Raw genomic sequence first — 18,508 nt, forward strand, 5'->3', positions numbered from 1 at the left:
ACACCCCAACACTTAGGCCACCATGGGTGTCTTTGTGGCAGGATTAAAACTGGGAGAGCCACCAGAGAGTACTGTGGGGAGGAAGGGGACCAGCCTCTTTAGAGGCTGAAGGACAAGGTGACCTCCAAAAGACCCCAGGGTGCCTACACTCACTGTGATGAGGTAGTGTTTCTGATTGGACTCCAGTGGGACAGTCTGAACCCTCATTTGGGTCCCAGATCTTCTTGGGAGAGTTACTGCTCCTGAGGACAGTAGGCATTGGTCCCAGGTGAGTTCCAGTGAGACCCTGTCTCAAAAAACAAGAACCCACCGTAGAAAATCAAACAACCCCCCTCCCCAAAGACACCATCTGTTCTGAACCTTTAGTCCCTGTCCAGGCTGAAACAGGGACCCCAGGAGTCTTTTGTTCCCACCCTTGTGCCAAAGCTGGACTTGAAACTTCCTAAATGTCTAGCCCAATCCTCTCAAACAGGAAGCACCCTGGACGGGTCTTGACAATAGGCCACAGTAGTGACATGATACAAAAGTTTTGTGTAAGATGCTGGGTGTGGTGACATATCTTTACTTCCAGTACTTGGGAGGCAGGAGGAGCTCTCTGAGTTTGAGGGCATCCTGGTCTAGGTAGTGAGTTCCAGGCCAGCCAGGGCACTGTCGTGAGACTGTCTCAAAGGAAAGACAAAACAAGCCTTCCGCAAAAGGTTTGATAGAAGAACGACATTCAGGAAAGAATAATGTATCCCGTTCAGCAACAAGTGTGAGCAGCCTTCCCTTGGGCTCCTTTATGAAATTAGGGCATTAACTGGGCCGTTGGGCGAGCACACACAGGGTTCCTTCCACTGGCCTAGAAATGGCCTCCCCGGGCTAGAGAGCTCCTAATAGGAGCAGAGACCTTGTCCTGGCCCAGCCATATCTGGAGCCCATTGTGATGACTGAGGTAACCAGGGCTGAGCTAGCTGCTTTATCCATGTCTGTAGAGGTGGTGGCTTGGTGGACAGGGAAGAAACTGGACAAGGAAGCATTTCAGAACCATGCAGAGACAGCCCCTAACTCCAGCTGGCTGATTCTCTCAGAAATAAAAGTACAAAGGTAGGTCAGGGCTGACCCCATGACCTTGCAGGCCGTCAGGATCTGTGAAGCCCTTTTCTGGGGGACATGGTGACAGAAGCTGAGCCAGAGCCGGGCCTTTCAGCCTTGAGGGGGAGGGAGGGTTGGGAGAAGACTACAATGATTTGTTCACTTTGTTCCTGTCCCTGCAGGCCACAGAAGCCAGCATAGGGACTGGGGAAATGTTTCATCTTAAACAGGATTAAAAAAATATATCGTCTTAGATGGTTCTCAAAAATAATCTAGACAACTCCGTGTAGCCATGTTGGAGAGATGGCTCCATGATTAAAACTCTGTGAGTGTGAATGTGGAAGTATGGATCCCCAGTGCCCACATAAATGCCAGGTGGTATAGTAGCTGCTCAGTTATTCCAGTGCTCTTAAGGGAAAGTGTGGTGGTTTGAATAGGAATGGCCCTCATAGGCTCATATTTGCTTAGTCTCCAGCCGATGAACTGTTTGGAAAGGATTAGAAGGTGTGGCCTTGTTGGAGTAGGTGTGGCCTTACTGGGGGAGGTAGGAGGTATGTCCATGGGAGTGAGCTTTGAAGTTTCAAAGCCCTCTCCAGGCCCAGTCTGTCTATCTGTCTGTCTGTCTCTTCCATCTCTCTCCTCTCTGCCTGCTGTCTGTGGATCAAGATGCAAAGCTCTCAGCTACTTCTCCAGCACTATGCCTGTCTGCTTCCTGCCATGATCATCATGGACTCAGCCTCTGAAACTGTAAGCAAACCCTTGGTTAAAATCTTTTTTTTTTTTTTTATCAAAGTTGTCTTGGTCACGGTGTCTTTCACAGCAATAGACTAAAACCGTGACTAAAACAGAGGATCTCCCAACAAGCTGGCCAACACTGGGTTCAGCTGAGAGACCCTGCCTCAATGAACTATTGGAGAGCAATTGAGGAGATGCCCAGTGTCAACCTTGGGTCTCCACACAGATATGTACACACATGTACGTGCACCTGTATACACACACCACCTTGAAACACATACACATATGAATACACACCACACATACAGACACACAGAGGAAGAAGGAGTAGTTGGACACAGCCAGGCAGCTCTTGTCCAATTCCACCTCGGGAGACAGCTGACCGAAGTCTGGGGACAGACACCACACTCCTGTCTTAGGAAGCGTACCTCTTAACTGGGCTGACTGAGGTGCTGGGCACCAAGTAATTATGGTGAACTGAGGACTCTGCTTCCGAGCAAGGCCTGCTGAAGACATGGGGGCCTCTTTGCTAACAATTCTGCAAGTGGCGCGTGGAGGTGCTTGTGTGCAGTCTGGCATTTGGGAGGTCGAGGCATCATTGCCTGAGGTTCAAGGCCAGCATAAGCTACATCGTGAGATGAGAGAGAGAGAGAAGATTCTACCTAATGTGGGGGCAGGAGTAGGTATTGGGGGGGATGCAAGGACAAAAGCCACACCTGGTGGGGGCACCATTTGGATCCCTCTGACATGTGGTCACCACTATCCCTGGGAGAGCAACAGCTGCCACTCCATGTTTGCTGTTTGTGGAGATGTCAGAGCAATGATCCCCAAACCTCAGCACCAGGGGGGGCATGGCGGACAAGAGCATCTGCCCAGATAAGCTTCCCAAACAGGCAGCGTTGCTGAGCTGAAGTCAGCGCATTTTCGGGGAGAACGTTTCTGTGTCTTGCACCTCCCCTGGCCCCCAGGGTGGGCTTCGTGGGCATGGTCTCTCCCTAAAGATAAAGGATCGTCTAGTCTAGCAGCTATGACGTGGCCTGGGCAGCGTAGAGTGTGCAGAGATGAGGTCATGGTGGAGCTGTATGAGTGGGAATGGTCCCCTTAGCATTCTGTGTTTTGGGGGTGGATAGGTGAGACCCACCACTCGCTGCTCCGGTCATCGTTGTTTCCACCTGGATCGTCTAGAGAGGGTACCCGTGGACTTGCTCCAGCACAGAGGCTGAGCAGATGGAGCACATGCCTGTATGATAGCGCTCAGCCGCAGCCATGGGCCTCATCTGCTGCTGCCATGAGAGGGGTGATGTGTGGCCACACCCTAACCCGGGAATCTGGAGCCCAGCCTTGGAAGGATAGGTTCCCTTTCATGCTGCATGTTAGGTCCGCTTCTGTCACCAGGTGTGTTCTCGGGACAAAGGTGGTGTACATCATCTGCTATGCATTCTGGGAGAACATTCTTCTCCAGTGGGAGGGTATCTCTACAGTCCCCCTCAGGTGTCCCTCCAGCCCTCAGCCCTGGGAGGGTCAAGAGACGCCTCTCATGTCCAGCTGCTGGCGAGCATGTGAGGAGGGGCCAGGCTCTGGGTCCCTGGGTAGCTAGAGTGCCTTCAGGAGTGGCACCAGGTCTCTGTGCCTGTCACTTGGCTTGTTTACTTTTTAGCCTTGAGCTCTCTGACGCTTCTACACAGGGACCCTGTCTTGTACCTGGAGCCAGATCTGGACAGTGACTGCTCAGGAACAGTCAAATACTAACCCTAGAGCCTGCCTGTCCACGCCTTCTCCTCATGCCCGTCCTCTCTCATGGACATTTGGTGGTTTAGGTAGCATGAGAACTCATCTTTTCCTACCTCATGCGTAGACACAGCTTTGCTGCTTGAAAGTTGCAGTGTGGAAAACACAGCTGGGGGAGGGGAGCTGTGGCCATGAAAGTGGGGGGGGTCAGTTGTGTAATCATTCCTTATTTTTCAAATGAGAGGTCTGTGGCTCACAGCTAGCAATCAAAACCCAAGACTCATGAGAGTAAAAACAACCTGCACCTGGTTCACCCATGGTATAGGAGTTCCATGGCGGGATCTCTTGTGTTCATTTTTGGGATCCTCCCAGTGCCACCAAAGTACTGCTATGCCTGGCTGGCCTGCTGGCTCAAAACTCCTCAGAGCTGACGGGTGGGTAGTCAACCCAGGACAGAGGACCCCGGGGCATCCTGTGTGCCAAGAAGCGACTGCAAGTGACTCTGCCCATTTCCTGTCCAAGTGACCTTACACTGAGTGGATTCAGGCGTCTTATTTGCTGAACCTCTGGGGTCTTGTCTGCTCAGGTGGCCCTCTGTGTGCTTTTAGCTCTTCCTGCAGGGGCTGTGTTTCATATAGGCCCTGGTGAAGTACTGGGTCTCCACAGAGACAGACATGTCACTGAAGGCCATAGCTGTACCGGGCTGTCAGACTTCAGGACAGATGGAGGTCCTAAAGCATTGGCCTGCTGAGAATCTGCCCTTTACTGACTCTCACCTCTTCAGTCACCGGAGAGACAGATATTCACTTTCCACCCCGTCAGGCAACCAACTGTGGACTGTTAAAAGCAGTCAGCAGCCTGGGGTCACTCAGGATAGTGTCAGGCCAAAAGGTAGATGGACACAGTAAGGTTTTGAGGACTGGTTTACACCTTGTGTGTCCCTGACAAATGTGCCCTGGCCAGTCAGCCTTGAGCTCAACACCCACCCACAGGTGCCTCAGACTAACAGAGCCCCAGACCTGCTGACCCTGGGGCAAGTGGAGGAGCCACCTGGGCTTCCTCATTCCAGGATTTAGTGTCCTGGTACATACTGTGGGTGGAGCAGGCCTCATTCAAGGATCCCTAGGCCTCCTTGCTGTGATGTTCTGAGACCATTGCCTCATTCCAACAACTGATAGGGGTTTGGGTGTCCATGTGTGAAACTGGAGCAAGGCAGGTGGAGTGAAAACAATGCCCGAAAGAACTCAAAAACATCGGTGCAGAGAACCGGGGCTTGTGCAAGTTGCCGGGGAGGGTGTCCTTGATCCCTGATGTACTTAGGGCCTCTCTGTGGCTCAGCCATTGGTCTCAGGGCAGCCCCAAGCGTTGACTCGACACACAGCGAGCTAGACTGTGGAGACTAGACGGCCCTCTTTGTGAGTACTTGCAAGGGATGCCTTTATGTAGCTCACCTAGGCACGTTCCTCCTTCTGACCTGAGTACGGCTCCTCCCTGCACAAGAGCAAATGGGATGGTAAACTAAGGCAGGAGTGGGATGTGCTATACAAAGGCACCAGCGTCCTTCTTAAGCAAGTGCGAAGTCCAGAGAAGCTGCTTTACTCACATACCTGAAGGTCCAGCCACCCACACCACAGCCAACATCTGAGCAGCCCAGAGCTGTCTTACTTCTCCTTGGCCTGCCTGCGTGGCCACAGTCTATCCAGGACGGCTCCCCTTGTCAAGGGACATGGGGCTGGGCCCATGTCAGGGTATCTTTCCAGTGTGTCCTAAAAGATGCTGTGGCCCTGTGACTCATTTTGCTTGGAGTGTTCATTCTATGCTGAGCCCTAGGACTCTGAGCAGCCTGACTTATGCGCCCTGCAAACTCTTGCACTGCCCCGCTGGGCCAGCAAATACCATCTCCAGAGAAAACATTCTCAAGAGCATGAACCTCAGAGAAGGGCAACAAATGGAGCATAAGCAGTGTGCGGAGGGAGAAGGGGGTGTTGACCATGCCCTGCCGGACCAACTCAGAGCCCCTAGAGGAGGATGTGGCCGAACCTGGGGTGGGGAAGCCTCCGGCTACCTTAGAGGATATGCCCTTGGACCCCTGGCACCAACACAGGTTTGGCTCCCCAGTCCCCATTCTCTGAAAGGCCAGAAGGAGGATAGCAGCAAAGTGCTGCAGCACCGCAGAGCCGGAGGGGGGCCAAATCATGTCCCACAAATTTAGAGGACAAGCAGCTTCCACGGAAATCACCATTTACTTCCTCCTTGGGAGTTCGTGTATCTCTAGAAGCCAGAAAGGGCGAGGCTTGCAAAGGCCTTCCATCTTGAAACCAGGGGATGGGGTGTCCTCGGCAGCCATGTTGGAGTTGGTTATTGGGGGACTAAAAGCTGGTTAGCAAAACTGACTGGATTTTATGGGTGCTGTGTCTTAGTCATTTGCATTGCTCTAAGTTGTTTGCAGTCTCGAGGCTTTCAAACACTTGGGAAACAAGGCAGGTCTGTGGCATGGATAGCTAGGAGAAGTGCTCAGAGGCCTTATGTGGCCTGTCCATCCTGTGGGTGCAGAACAGTAGCTCCCTCCCTGTCTTTGGTGGCCTGGAGCTCGAGGCAGGGGAGAGGCTGAGAGCAGGATAGCGTTTGGCTGCTTTTTTTCCTCCTCATTTCCTTGAAAGGCAGACAAGCATCAAGGGGCTTCATCATGAGAGATTCAGCTCTGCTGGACCTTGATGCAAACAAACCGTGGTCTCCAGTAGCTCTTGTTTAATGCAAAGAGAGATTTTGAAGTGATCAGCATGATACTGGTTATTTGTTTCAGCTTTCCTCAACCCCAATCTGTCTTAAGATAAAAATCACCCTCCCCTTCCCGGCTCACTGAAACAGTATTTTAGAGTTACCTGAGTTGGCACTTAAAGTAAACATGAGATAAAATCTTTGAACTAGGGCTGGAGAGATGGCTCAGAGGTTAGGAGCACTGGCTGCTCTTGCAGAGGTCCTGAGCTGGATTCTCAGCAACCACATGGTGGCTCACAACCATCCATAATGAGATCTGGTGCCCTCTTCTGGCTAGCAAGCATCCATGCAAGGCAGAACATTGTATACATAATAAAATCTTTGTGCACTGGTTTTGTTTCTTGACTCCTGGTAGGAGTCATGCTACCACAGCTGTGGGTACCCAGCTGGCTCAGTCACTCCCCATGCTTCACTTTCTGAGCTTCTATCTGCTCATCCGAGAATGGGGACATAGGATGTCCAGACTGCGAAGAGCTTTCATGGTGCCTGAAAGGAGGGCATCATTAAATATGGCGATATTCATAGGGGTTGGGGAAATGGCTCCATCTGTGAGGTGCTTCCTGCAGAAGCATGAGGACCTGAGCTCAATCCACAACAACTGTGTTGTGATGGCTACTCTTGTTTGCCAACTTGACCACATCTGGAATAACTAACTAAAACCCAAGCAGTCCGCTACCCCTGTGAGGGTTTCTATTTTCTTAAGTAAATCATTTAAAGTGAAAAGACCCTCATCTTAATCACTGTTTTATTGCTGTGAAGAGATACCACAACCATGGCAACCCTTAGGACAGAAATCATTTAATTGGGGGTTTGTTTCCAGTTGCAGATGTTTAGTATATTATCAATGTGATGGGGAGCATGACGAAATGCAGGCAGGTGCTGGAGTAGTAGCTGAGGGCTCCATCCTGCCCCATAGGCAAAGAGAGACAGAGACAGAGAGACAAGATTCTTTCAAAGGCATGGGCCTTTGAAACCTGAAAGCCCACTCCCAGTGACACTCTTCCTCCAACAAGGCCACGCCTCCTAATTGCTCTAATCCTTCTTAAATAGTGCCACTCCCTGATGACTAAGCATTCAAACATATGAACCTATAGGGACCATTATTCAAATCACCACAGCCACTTTTGCTTTTTTTTTTTTTTTTTTTTTTTAAGGATTTAAGTAGTGTTCTGACTGCTTGTATGCCTGAAGGTCAGAAGAAGGCACCAGATCTCATAGATGTTTGTGAGCCATCATGTGGCTGCTGGGAGTTGAATTCAGGACCTCTGGAGGAGCAACTATTGCTCTTAACCCTGGGCCATCTCTCCAGCCCCCTCCCCCAACATACCCACTTTTAATCCATATCTTTTGCAGTGGCAAGATCCACCTTTAATTTAGACCATGCCTTCTGCTGGCAGCCTATATAAAGGACATGGAAGAAAGAATCTTGCTCTCTTTGTCTGCTTGCTTTTCCTCTCACTGGCAAGTCCATTCCTTCACTGGTATCACTAGCATAGGGCTTCCTTTTTTATTTTTCTTTTTTTGCATTTTAGCATATACTGAAGACCAGCTGAGACATCCAGGCTTATCGATGAGCAACTACTGGATTCTTGATCCTTTCGTTGGTAGACAGCCATTGTTAGGCTAGCTGGACCACAGCATGAAAGCTATTCTAATAAATCACATCTCTCTCTCTCTCTAAGGATTCATTCTGTAATTTCTGTTCCTCTAGAGAACCTTAACTAAAACAGACTTTGGCATCAGAAGTGGTTCTATGACAACAAAAATATATGAATGGAAAATTTCAGGATCTGGAATAGGTTTTCCAATTTGCCAACATCTGCACTCACTGAGGTCTTTCCAGCGACTGAGACCTCTCTTAGAAGCTCAGAGAAAACTGAAAACCCATGCCACGAATTATTTTACAAAGTTAAGGAGACAAATGCATTTGATTATCCTGATTCAACAATGGTTAGAGGCAACGGATTTGGTGACTCCGTATTTCCAGCTTTTGACAGTTTGTGGAAAAATAAGGAAAATGATGGTGCTGGTTGGTTGCTCCTAGCATCTCTGGAAAGGTTGCCAAGGGAAAAAACTGAGCTTTGTGATAAAATTAACCAACTTCTGGCGTCTCAGAATAAGGTGAAGGACAACAATGAACTCAGTGAAAAGTCCACCAGCTCCAGATGCCTATAAACAGCCAAAGGTTTCTAAACTGCCCTAGAAGAGTAGAACTCTCTCTCCACAGAGTTCAAGTTGCAAAAACTCAAACCGAAGCTTTCGTTAAAAGCTTGGCTGAATTACAGCAAAAATTCAAGTCCCAGCCTCGGAGGGTATCAGGGGTTAAAATGAGGGCGTTAATTGGTCAAGGATGGGACCCTGTAACTTGAGATGGGGGTGTGTTGTTGAATATTAATATTTACTGTTGATTCACCTTTTAGTTGAACAGCTGTAGACCTAAACCAGCTGTATATCCAAATCACCACACAGAGACTAGGATTTTTTTAAATTAACCTAGAGCACAATGCTGGGCAACAGTTACTCCATCCTAAACCTTCAAGCCCGCATAGTTTCCTACCGTTCAGATTTCACCCATTATACTTGCTTTTAGTCATATCTTAGGTCCGGTTCATCTCTGCTCATGGTTTGAAGTTCTTTCCTGCCGATCTCTGGTCTCTTACTCCCACTTGCTTCCTTTTCCTCCCCTCCGGACCCGGATGTCCCACCCCATTCTCTCCATTGCCCAGCTTTGGGGCTGGTTGTTTTATTGACAATACAGAGAACAAATAGTGGCATGTTTACACAAATTTGAGGCAGGTGATGCTTAGAATAAACATCACAATGCAATGTCCAGATGGAAACCAGCTAGTGGGGTAGAAAAATCAGCATTTGAGTGAACAAGGGTAAATTGTATACATTCCCCAAGAACATTATACCAACAAGGATGTGTGGGAGAACCTTACTGAAGCTGAGAACTTTGACCCCTCCAATTCTCAAGGGTTTACCTCACCTGAGTAATTATTCACCCCACCCTCAGTAGAAGATCTACTCCCACGCCAACCACTCTGAAATGTTGCCTTTTGTGCCTTTGACTGAAAAAAAACTGATCCTTCGTTGTCTGGTAAACCAGCAGCGACTTTCTCTAAGGAGATGCCAGGCAACACAATACTGATTTCCCTCAGGGCCGACCAGTCAGTGCCACTAGACCTATAACCAGACTACAGGCTAAGCAGGCTCCTGGAGGGGAGGTAGAAAGTGTTGTCCATGAGGAGGTGCCCTACACTGCTGAAGAGCTTGATGAGTTTGCTAATTCCTTCAAGCAGAAGTCTGGGGAATATGAGCGGGAATGGATTTTAAGGGTGTGGGGTAATGGTGGAAGGAGCAGGCTGAGTTTATTGATATGGGTCCACTGAATGGAGATTCTATGTTTAATAGGGAAGCTTGCAGTTTGTTTGTTTGTTTTTTTAAAGGGGTCAAAAGCTTGCGTGAATGGTTGGCTGAAGCATTCGTGCATTTGTCCAAAGATGGCCTACTGAAAAGGAGTTGCAGCTGCCTGATAGCCCTTGGCTTAGCGTTGATGAGGGGTTTTAATGCTAGAGTGGGGAGAGCCGAATGGTGCACAGTGGGAAGGCCCAGAATACGGGCCCTTCACTAATCCTGTAAGATGCAAAATGGTGAGGGGCCACTAGCACCCTTGAAGAGTTTTGTTGTTGCCCTTTCCCTTGTCCTGACCTCAGGGTTGGAGATGCCGCTACTCAGCTGGATGGATGAAATGCAGTGGGTTTGGCTGGGTCCTGAGGGAGTAGGGGCCGGGTGGTAACACTGAATAACCAAAGGCCAGGTGATTGCAGTTATTATAAGGGGCAGCACAGGCAAAGCAATTTCCGTAATGGCCTAACCCATAATGGTCAGCACGGGCAAAGTGATTTTTATGGTGGCATGGACCTTTGGTACTGGCTAATCAATCATGATGTCTCCAGGCATGAAATAGATAAGAAACCTACTGAAGTTCTGTTTGAGCTGTATAAGCAGAAAAACTCTAAAACAACACAAGTGAAATGCTACATTGGATCATGGCAGAAGGGAATCTTGACCTATGAACCTATTTTCAGACTTGAGCCAGTTTGCAGACCCAGAACCCCTCAAAAGAAAGGATGGCCAGGTTTCCCTGGGAAAGGACCTTGATAACATACCTAAGAGTTTCACTGTTAGCCTTTCTGCAATCCTTCCCCAGAAGGACCTGCAGCCTTTTCCGAGGGTCATTGTACAATGGGCAGAGGTAACAATCAGACTTTCTGGGGTCTATTGGAGACTGGTTCTGAATTGACCCTGATTCCAAAATAACCCTGATTCCTGACTTGACACTGATTCCAAAATAGCAAGAAACATTGTGGCCCTCCAGTTCAAGTAGGAGCTTCTGGAGGTCAGGTGATTAATGGAATTTTGGCTGGTGTCGGACTCACAGTACATCCATTCGGCTCCTGAAATCATCCTGTGTTTATTTTCTCAGTCCCAGAATGTATAATTGGGATAGATATACTTAGAAGTTGGCAGAATTCTCCCATTGGTCATCTGACCTATGGAGTGAGGGCTATTGTGGTTGGAAAGGCTAAACGGAAGTCTTTAGAGTTGCCTCTGCCAGAGAAAATAGTGAATCAAAAACAGTATCATGTCCCTGGAGGGAATTCTTGGACCCTCTGTTGGTAGGCAGCCATTGTTAGTCTAGCTGGACCACAGCCTTTAAGCCATCCTTAGTTCTGTTTCTCTAGAAAATATGATTAATATATGTGTTATTTTTTTTTTTTTTAAAGACACGAGCCCAGTGGTGGCATGCACCTTTAATCCCAGCACTTGGGAGGCAGAGGCAAGTGGATCTCTAGTCAAGGACAGTCTGGTCTACAAAGCCAATTCCAGGACAGCCAGGGCTACACCAAGAGAAACCCTGTCTTGAAAAACAAAAACAAACAAACCAACAAAAAAGGTATGGCAGTGTGCATTCATAATCGTAGTGCTGAGGAGGCTGAGACAGGTTGATCCCCGGAGTGTCTTAGTCAATCACCTGATCAGGGCTTGCTGAGAAACCTGTTTCTGAAGATGTCCGCAGGTGCGATAGTCTGAGTCCCTCCCAGGTGGATTCTGTGATGCGGAGTTCCTCTGTGGTCACAAGAATGAGTCAAGAAGAAACAAAGTGAGGTGGCAGGGCTACATGGGATGTTCAGCCTCAGGCGCTGGTAATAAATCTGTGTGCTGGCTAGTTTTATGTCAGCTTGGCACAAGTCGTCGGTGAGAAGAGAAGCCAGATGAGAAAATGTCTCCATGAGGTCTGGCTGTAGGCAAACCTGAGGGGTATTTTCTTAATTAGTGATTATAGGGGAGTGCCCAGCCCAGCCCAGCCCAGTGTCATTATCCCTGGGCTGGTGGTTCTGGGTTCTATAAGAAGGTTGGAGAGATGGCTCAGTGGTTAAGAGCACTGTCTGCTCTTCCAGAGGATCCGGGTTCAATTCCCAGCACCCACATGGCAGCTCACAACTGTCTGTAACTCCAAGATCTGACACCCACAGACACACACCCAGGCAAAACACCAATGCACATAAAATAAAAATAAATTATTAAAAACAAAAAAAAAAGAAGACAAGCCAAGACAACCATGAGGAGCAAGCCAGTAAGCACTCCTTCGTGGCCTCTGCGTCCGCTCCTGTCTTCAGTTTCCTTCCCCGACTTCCTTCCAAGGTGAACCATTATATGGAAATGTAAGAGAAAGGAACTCTTTCCTCCCCACACTACTTTTGGTTATGGTATTCAGTCACAGCAACAGAAACTCTAACTTAGACAATCTGCCAGTCTACATCAGCAGCCTCCGTGCCTCCAGATCTGGAGCCTTTGTGGGTGTGTTGTCACTGACAAAATACAAACAGCAGTTTAAAAGGGGGGAACATATTTGTTTGGGTGCATGATTTCAGAGGTTTCAGTCTAGTCGTTTGCACCGTTGCTGTGGGCTTGTGTTGAGGCGGAGCACGATGGAAGGAGGCATGTGGTGGAGCAAGCTATTCACCTCACGATGCCCAGGAAGCAGAGAGAGTGTAGGAATTCATGCCCTGGAATGACAGATACCCTTCAAGCTCACACTTTTAGTGGCCCCCTTCCTCTACAGAAGCCCCTTTCAAGAATGCCACCAAATTATGAATCCCTGAATGCATTAAGGATCAGAGCCATCATGATTCTGTTCCAAACTCGACCTCTGGACATTGCATTGGGGGCTATACTTTCAAAAACTGAGCCTTTGGATTGGGGATGGGTAGGGTACAAATATCCCAGGTCATCTATTGCAGATCTAGCAACACCTAGAGGTTAAGACAATCTCCAAGCCCCTCTACCTGAGACCCCCATCCACTTACCTCAGAACAGGTACAGAAAATGAAAGGATAATCAGCTATATCCTGATATTGGAGGCAGCCACACACGAGGACAGGCCACACACCAGCACATGAGGGATTTCCAGCCAAGGAGAAAGGTGAAAGCAACCTTGAAACATCATGTTTTAAAGTCCCAAGGATATATAGGAAGCAAGGACACCTAAGAAACAAGAACAGGTGCATACCCACGAAGAAAGGCCATCTTTGATTTTCATGTCATTGTGGGTTAGGGAATAGAAGATGAGTGAATCCGAGCACAGGATGGGGGACCATGCAGAAGGTTGCTCCATGTAGGTGAGATGCCCAGAGTTGGTGCAGATGTAAGGGTCGGAGAGGGGAGGGGAAACAGGAGGTGCTAATGCACGATGTGAAGAGATACGAGAATAAGCTTAAGCTGGAAAAAACTGTAGAGACCAAACAGGTCAACCCTTCCCCCTCCACGCCCCAGCCCCAGCCCTATCAAAGATGAAGAGCAAGTCTCAGAGAGGCGCACAGTCTAGAACTATGCACACAGAATGGAGACACCCACAATTCTATCACCAAGTGGCTCTTACGTGTGTGGCTCTGTTCCCAAAGTGCTCCGTGTGGCCTGAAGATCCTGCGTCACAGGACTGCTTCAAGCATCAGATGGTGGGTACAAAGAGGCTGCTCAGTACCACATGGCACAGAAGGGGAAACCAGAGAGGAAGACCAGCTCCCCATGCTGATGGTGCCCAGTGGACACCTATGTGCAGCTGGTGGTTTGACCAAGGGGGCTGCTGTTGGAATCTTTTTGGTGATCCAGGCTCTGCACGCTACTGCATTTACCATTGCCACTAGATGGCGCCTCAGACCCGCTTCCAGCTTAGAAGGCTCACTCTCAAAGCCTGGTCTCAGGACCACCTCACAATCCTAAAATATGTGACATGTGGGCAATTTTTATGAGTACTCAGTCTATTGGAAATTGAAAGGAATGTTTTAAAAATGTCTACTCTCTCGAAAATGGCAACTTTCACAGGAGCATAGCATTCTAACACAAACAGTGATGTTTCCTGAAGAGGTTCCCAGGGAAGTGGGCCACACTTGCTTTGCATACGTCTTCTCTTTGCTTCTCCTCTGCAGCCGCACAGCTTCTGGAACATTCCACCATCACCCTCAGGAACAGAGGGTCCTGGTTCTCTGCGGACCCCTGGAAGGTCTCTGGGACATCCTTCCTACATGGCTGGCAACAAGCTTGGGCACCCCACAACAAACCCCTGTTTGTAAAAGGTTTTATTTTTGTTTGTTTGCATGCTTATATTTTACATCTATGTGTGTTTGCGTGTTTGTACATTGGATCCCTTGGAGCTGAAGTTCCAGGCAGTTGTGAGCCACTGATATGGGTACTGGGAATCGAACTCAGGTCCTCTGCCAGAGCTTTTAACCACTGAATTGTATCTCCAGCCCTACTTACTTATTTATTCTCAAATAAAATGTTTACTGAGCTCATTGTCACGTTCATTTGACATTGTGAAGAACAACGCAAGAGAGCCCATTGCCCACCACCCAGCGTTGCCCAGAGGGGACATTCCTCCGAATCAGACCCAAGGTATTTTGTGGCTGTGGACCTCCCCCCTTCTGTGCTTGTGGGTAGGTGTCTGCCGTGTGGACACTTGTGCTTGTCAGTCTCATTTAGACCACAGCCAGGTCCTGGAGGTTCAGCTTGGATCTTTGTAATTCCTTTATTAGAAAACCAGAGAAGCCACTGGGGGATCCTGAGTCCAAGACTGCCTGGGGCTTCATACCAAGACCCTGTCTCAAAACAAAAAAAAAAAACCAGAACCACCACCTACATACAAACACTCACATGCATGTACACACAAAAAACAGATAAATAAATGTAATCAAACCAAGCCAGGAGCCAGTGAGACAGGTCAGTGTCTGAACATTTGCTGCCAGGACTAATGACCTGAGTTTGATCCCTGGGACCCACATAGTAGAAGGAGAGATATGGCTTTCAGAAGCTGTGCTCTGATCTCCACACACACCCTAGCCTGTGCACACCCCCTTCATGCAGAGCGGGACATGGGTGGATAGAGTAGCTTGTGGGGCCAGCTCTTGGCTGGTAGGCAATGCAAGTGTGGGGTGCATAGATATGTGTGTCAGGGGTCTGGACTGGATTGGGAGGGAGGGGCTGGAGGACTGGAGTTCCCTGCCCCTTCCCCATCTGGCCCCCACTGCCATTCACTGTGGGAGAAACGTGGTGGAGGAAGGCTCTGTCCTTCCTAGAAAATGTGTTTTTGGTTTCATACCCCACCGACACGTCCTTAGAGTGCTGATGGAGTCAGCTGGCTTTTAACAGACATTGTTAACGATCTCTGATCTCCACGTCTCTTAGACACAGGCTGACGGACAGTTTTATGTTCCTCTAGTGAGGCCTTGTATAGCCTGGCAGGATGTGGCCAGGCATTTCCAGTTTATTTGGCAAGGATCTCTCTCGGCCCTTCTATTCTGTGGGGCTCCCAGCTTCCTGCAGACCCCCAGTCTGTCTGCGCCCTACCCCCGACTCCCAGCTGAGCTTTCCTCTAGCATCTAAGGCAGGGAAGAACGGGCTCTATTCCCCAGGAATTGAGCTTCTGTGGTTCTTCTTTTGAAAACCAAACCAAATGTTGTGCCGGGCTGTCTGGATCCCGTCAGCGATGGTTGAACAGGCAGACCTTCCTGTGTTGACACTTGCCCTCCTGCCTCCCAGCCCACGCAGACACATGTCACTTCACTGCCCTGGAGTGGCAGGAGGGAAGAGCAAGGTGTCTGCTGACTGTGTGCCAGGGCTGGTAAGGTTTTAGGCTTATCTCAAATGAGCCAGACAGGCTCAGGTCATACACTTGCATCATTACTTCCCAGCTATCGGGCTTGTCATTCTTGTACCACAGTGTCCTCAATTGTGAACTGGAGTCAGTGGCTCCTATTTCACAGTGTGTAAAGATTAAATAAGTCAACACAGGGAAAAGGCAGGTGTCAATCACAGATGACTATAATGACAATGATAATGGAGGCTATGATGGTGGTGGTGGTGGTGTAGATGATGATGATGATGGTGACAATGGTGGTAGCAATGGCAAAGGCTGTGTGGTGGAGATGATGATGGTGTCAGAAGAGATGGGTAATGGTGATGATAATGATGATGGTGATGATAATAATGGTGGTGATGATGATGGTGATAGTGATGATGATGGTGATAGTGATGACAGTGATGGTGATGGTAATGATGGTGGTGACTGTGATGATGATGATGATAGTGATGATAATGAGGTCAATAGTGATGACAGTGATGATAATGACAATGGTGACAGTTAATCTTCATTGCCAACTTGGTTGGATGGAATCACTCAGGGGAATATCTATGACCGTGTTTCCTGAGAGCATAACTGAGTAGGAAAACCTACCCTGAGTGTGGGCATCGTAATCTCATGGACTATACCCCTAATTGAGTAAAAAGAAAAAAAGAAGAAGCCAGTTGAGCACCCACATTTGTCTAGGCTTCCTTCCTGATCTGCGTGGATGTGAGTGAGCAGTGTCACTCCCCGGCTGCCACCTTTCCCTACCACGCTGGACTATGTCCACTCAAACCATGAGCCAAAATAAATCTCTCTTTACTTGAGTAACTTTATGCCAGTATCTATGGTTACAAATAAGAAAAGTAACCAACACAGTGATGGTGGTAATGTTGATGGTAAAGATGCCAACACAGGCATGGTGGCAATCTTTCCATCTTGGGTGCTCCAGTGTAGAGTATCCAGTGGCTACCAGGACACACCCTGAGGATGCCTGGCCTTACCTATGAGTGTGGAAGACAGGTGGGATGGGGACATGACAGCATACTACTTAAAAAAAATTATTTGTTTATATTTTGTATTTATTTGTTTATATTTATGTGTGTGTGTGTGTACCACATGCACACAAGTGTCTGCAAAAGTCAGAGCGTGTCAGACCCCCTAGATCAGGAATTACAAAGTATGAGCTTCCTGATGCAGGTGCTGGGAACCAAAGCCAGGTCCTCTGAGAGAGCAGTAACCACCCTTAACAGCTGAGCCATCTCTCCAGCTCAGAACATGATGACATTTGAATTCACTTCCTTAGAGTCATTTCCCTCAAAACAGAAAATAGATGTTGGGACACAGATTATCTGATAGTGTATGTACTAGGGCCTGGCTCCCATCCCTAGAACAGGGGAGACACATAGAGACAGAGAGACAGAGACAGACAGAGACACACAGAGACACAGACACACACACACACACCGACAGAGATGGAGAGATATACAGAGACAGAGATGTCCTAAAGAGCCAGGGATAAAAGCAGATAAAAGCTCTTGCCGCCAAGCCTGGACCCTGAATCTGATCCCTGGGATCTACCTGTTTGCTGAAGAGAACTGACCCTGCAAATTGACCTCTAGCCTCTACACACGTGGCACGTGCACACCCACACTCCCACAAAATGAATAGATACATAAATTTAAATTTTTTAAAGACGGGGCCTGGAGACACGGCTCAGTGGTTAAGAGCACTTGCTGCTCTTGCAGAGGACCTGGGCTCTGTGCTCAGCACCCATGTGGCAGCTCATAACTGTCCAGTTCTGGGAGATTTAATGCACTTTCTTGACTTCCACAGGTACCCCAGAACACACATGCAGGCCAAACACTTATATACACAGGAATAGTAAACAAACAAACTTTGGCTTAAAAACCATTAAAAAAAATCTTTAAAAGGATTTTAAAAAGTCAGACCCCTCATAGCCTCAACACAGAGAGTACGCCAGAGAGAAGAACCCCAGGGCTGTGAGTGCCACCCCAGTATCCTTCTGCAGGGAAGGAAGCTGCGGCAAGGATGCTGTTTCCAGTTGTGTGTTAATGCAGCTCCAGAGTGACTCAGACCAAACCCTACAGCACGTAGGAGGCTGAGAGACTGCTGCCCAGGGGCCAAGACAGGTCCCATGTTATTGGAGCAGTTGGGAATTTTTTTTTTTGGGGGGGTCCTTAAGCTCATTAATAAGAGAATTTAAAAACAGATGCAGGGAAGCTCAAAGATTATTTAACTAGAATTTGAGAGAGAGAGAGAGAGAGAGAGAGAGAGAGAGAGAGAGAAACAACACAGCAGGCAAGAAGTGAATCTTGGAAGCAGCCAGGAGGACAAAGATGGAGAAGAGAAAGAGAGCAGCAGGCGGGGTCAGCAAGCAGCTGTATCATGGAAGGGGAGGGCAGGAGGCCTTCAGGGTGTCAGGGAAAGTGTGTTCAGGCTTTTGGCCAGTAAAAGAAACAGAAGGAAAAGAAGTTGACCTTTCCTGGGTTCTTAGAAAAGCAGGTGGACTGCACTAAGGGAGAGGCTTTGCGGAAGGATAGATACGTTCTCTCCTTAAAGGGATAACTACTCTTTCCATCTTTTAAACATGTCTTTAGGTAAATCAGCTTTCCTGAGGAGCAGCCCCTTGGTCAGGTGATTGACAGTCCAGCTGGATGACCTCTTAAGGCAATAGTATGCAATGCTCCTATTTTGGCAGCAGAAAATAAGGTGGTCTTTCCACACAGGGTCGGAGGTAGGTTCCATCCTTTTGACCAGGAGGAAGTAGCTTTCTCTTAATGAGTCTAAACAAGGCCAGGCTATCACTACCTTTTTCTTTAGTTAAGAAAACTTAAGATTTAAATCTTAAGGAAAAAATTTTGACGTTTCCCTTTCCCAGAGAAGTGGGAAGTGGAGTTCAAAGCTGGTACTGAGGAAGGGGTCCAACCTCAGTAACCTCTAAACTTTATCTATATCTGTATCTGTATTTGTATCTGTATCTGTATC

At 48.3% G+C, this 18,508-nt stretch overlaps 1 long non-coding RNA gene across 2 annotated transcripts; it reads left to right on the forward strand.

Annotated features, from left to right (window-relative positions):
- The first annotated feature begins 944 nt into the window (after window positions 1–944).
- Window positions 945–14,125, forward strand: LOC132646330 (uncharacterized). 2 transcript variants are annotated; one of them, XR_009584498.1, is made up of 4 exons: window positions 945–1,086; window positions 1,741–1,821; window positions 11,106–11,275; window positions 13,809–14,125. It is a non-coding gene; the product is annotated as an uncharacterized LOC132646330 (long non-coding RNA). The 2 variants fall into 2 exon arrangements; XR_009584499.1 differs by lacking the exon at window positions 11,106–11,275.
- Window positions 14,126–18,508: the final 4,383 nt, after the last annotated feature.

This window comes from Meriones unguiculatus, chromosome 11 (genome assembly GCF_030254825.1).
Source record: "Meriones unguiculatus strain TT.TT164.6M chromosome 11, Bangor_MerUng_6.1, whole genome shotgun sequence".
Lineage (NCBI taxonomy): Eukaryota > Metazoa > Chordata > Mammalia > Rodentia > Muridae > Meriones > Meriones unguiculatus.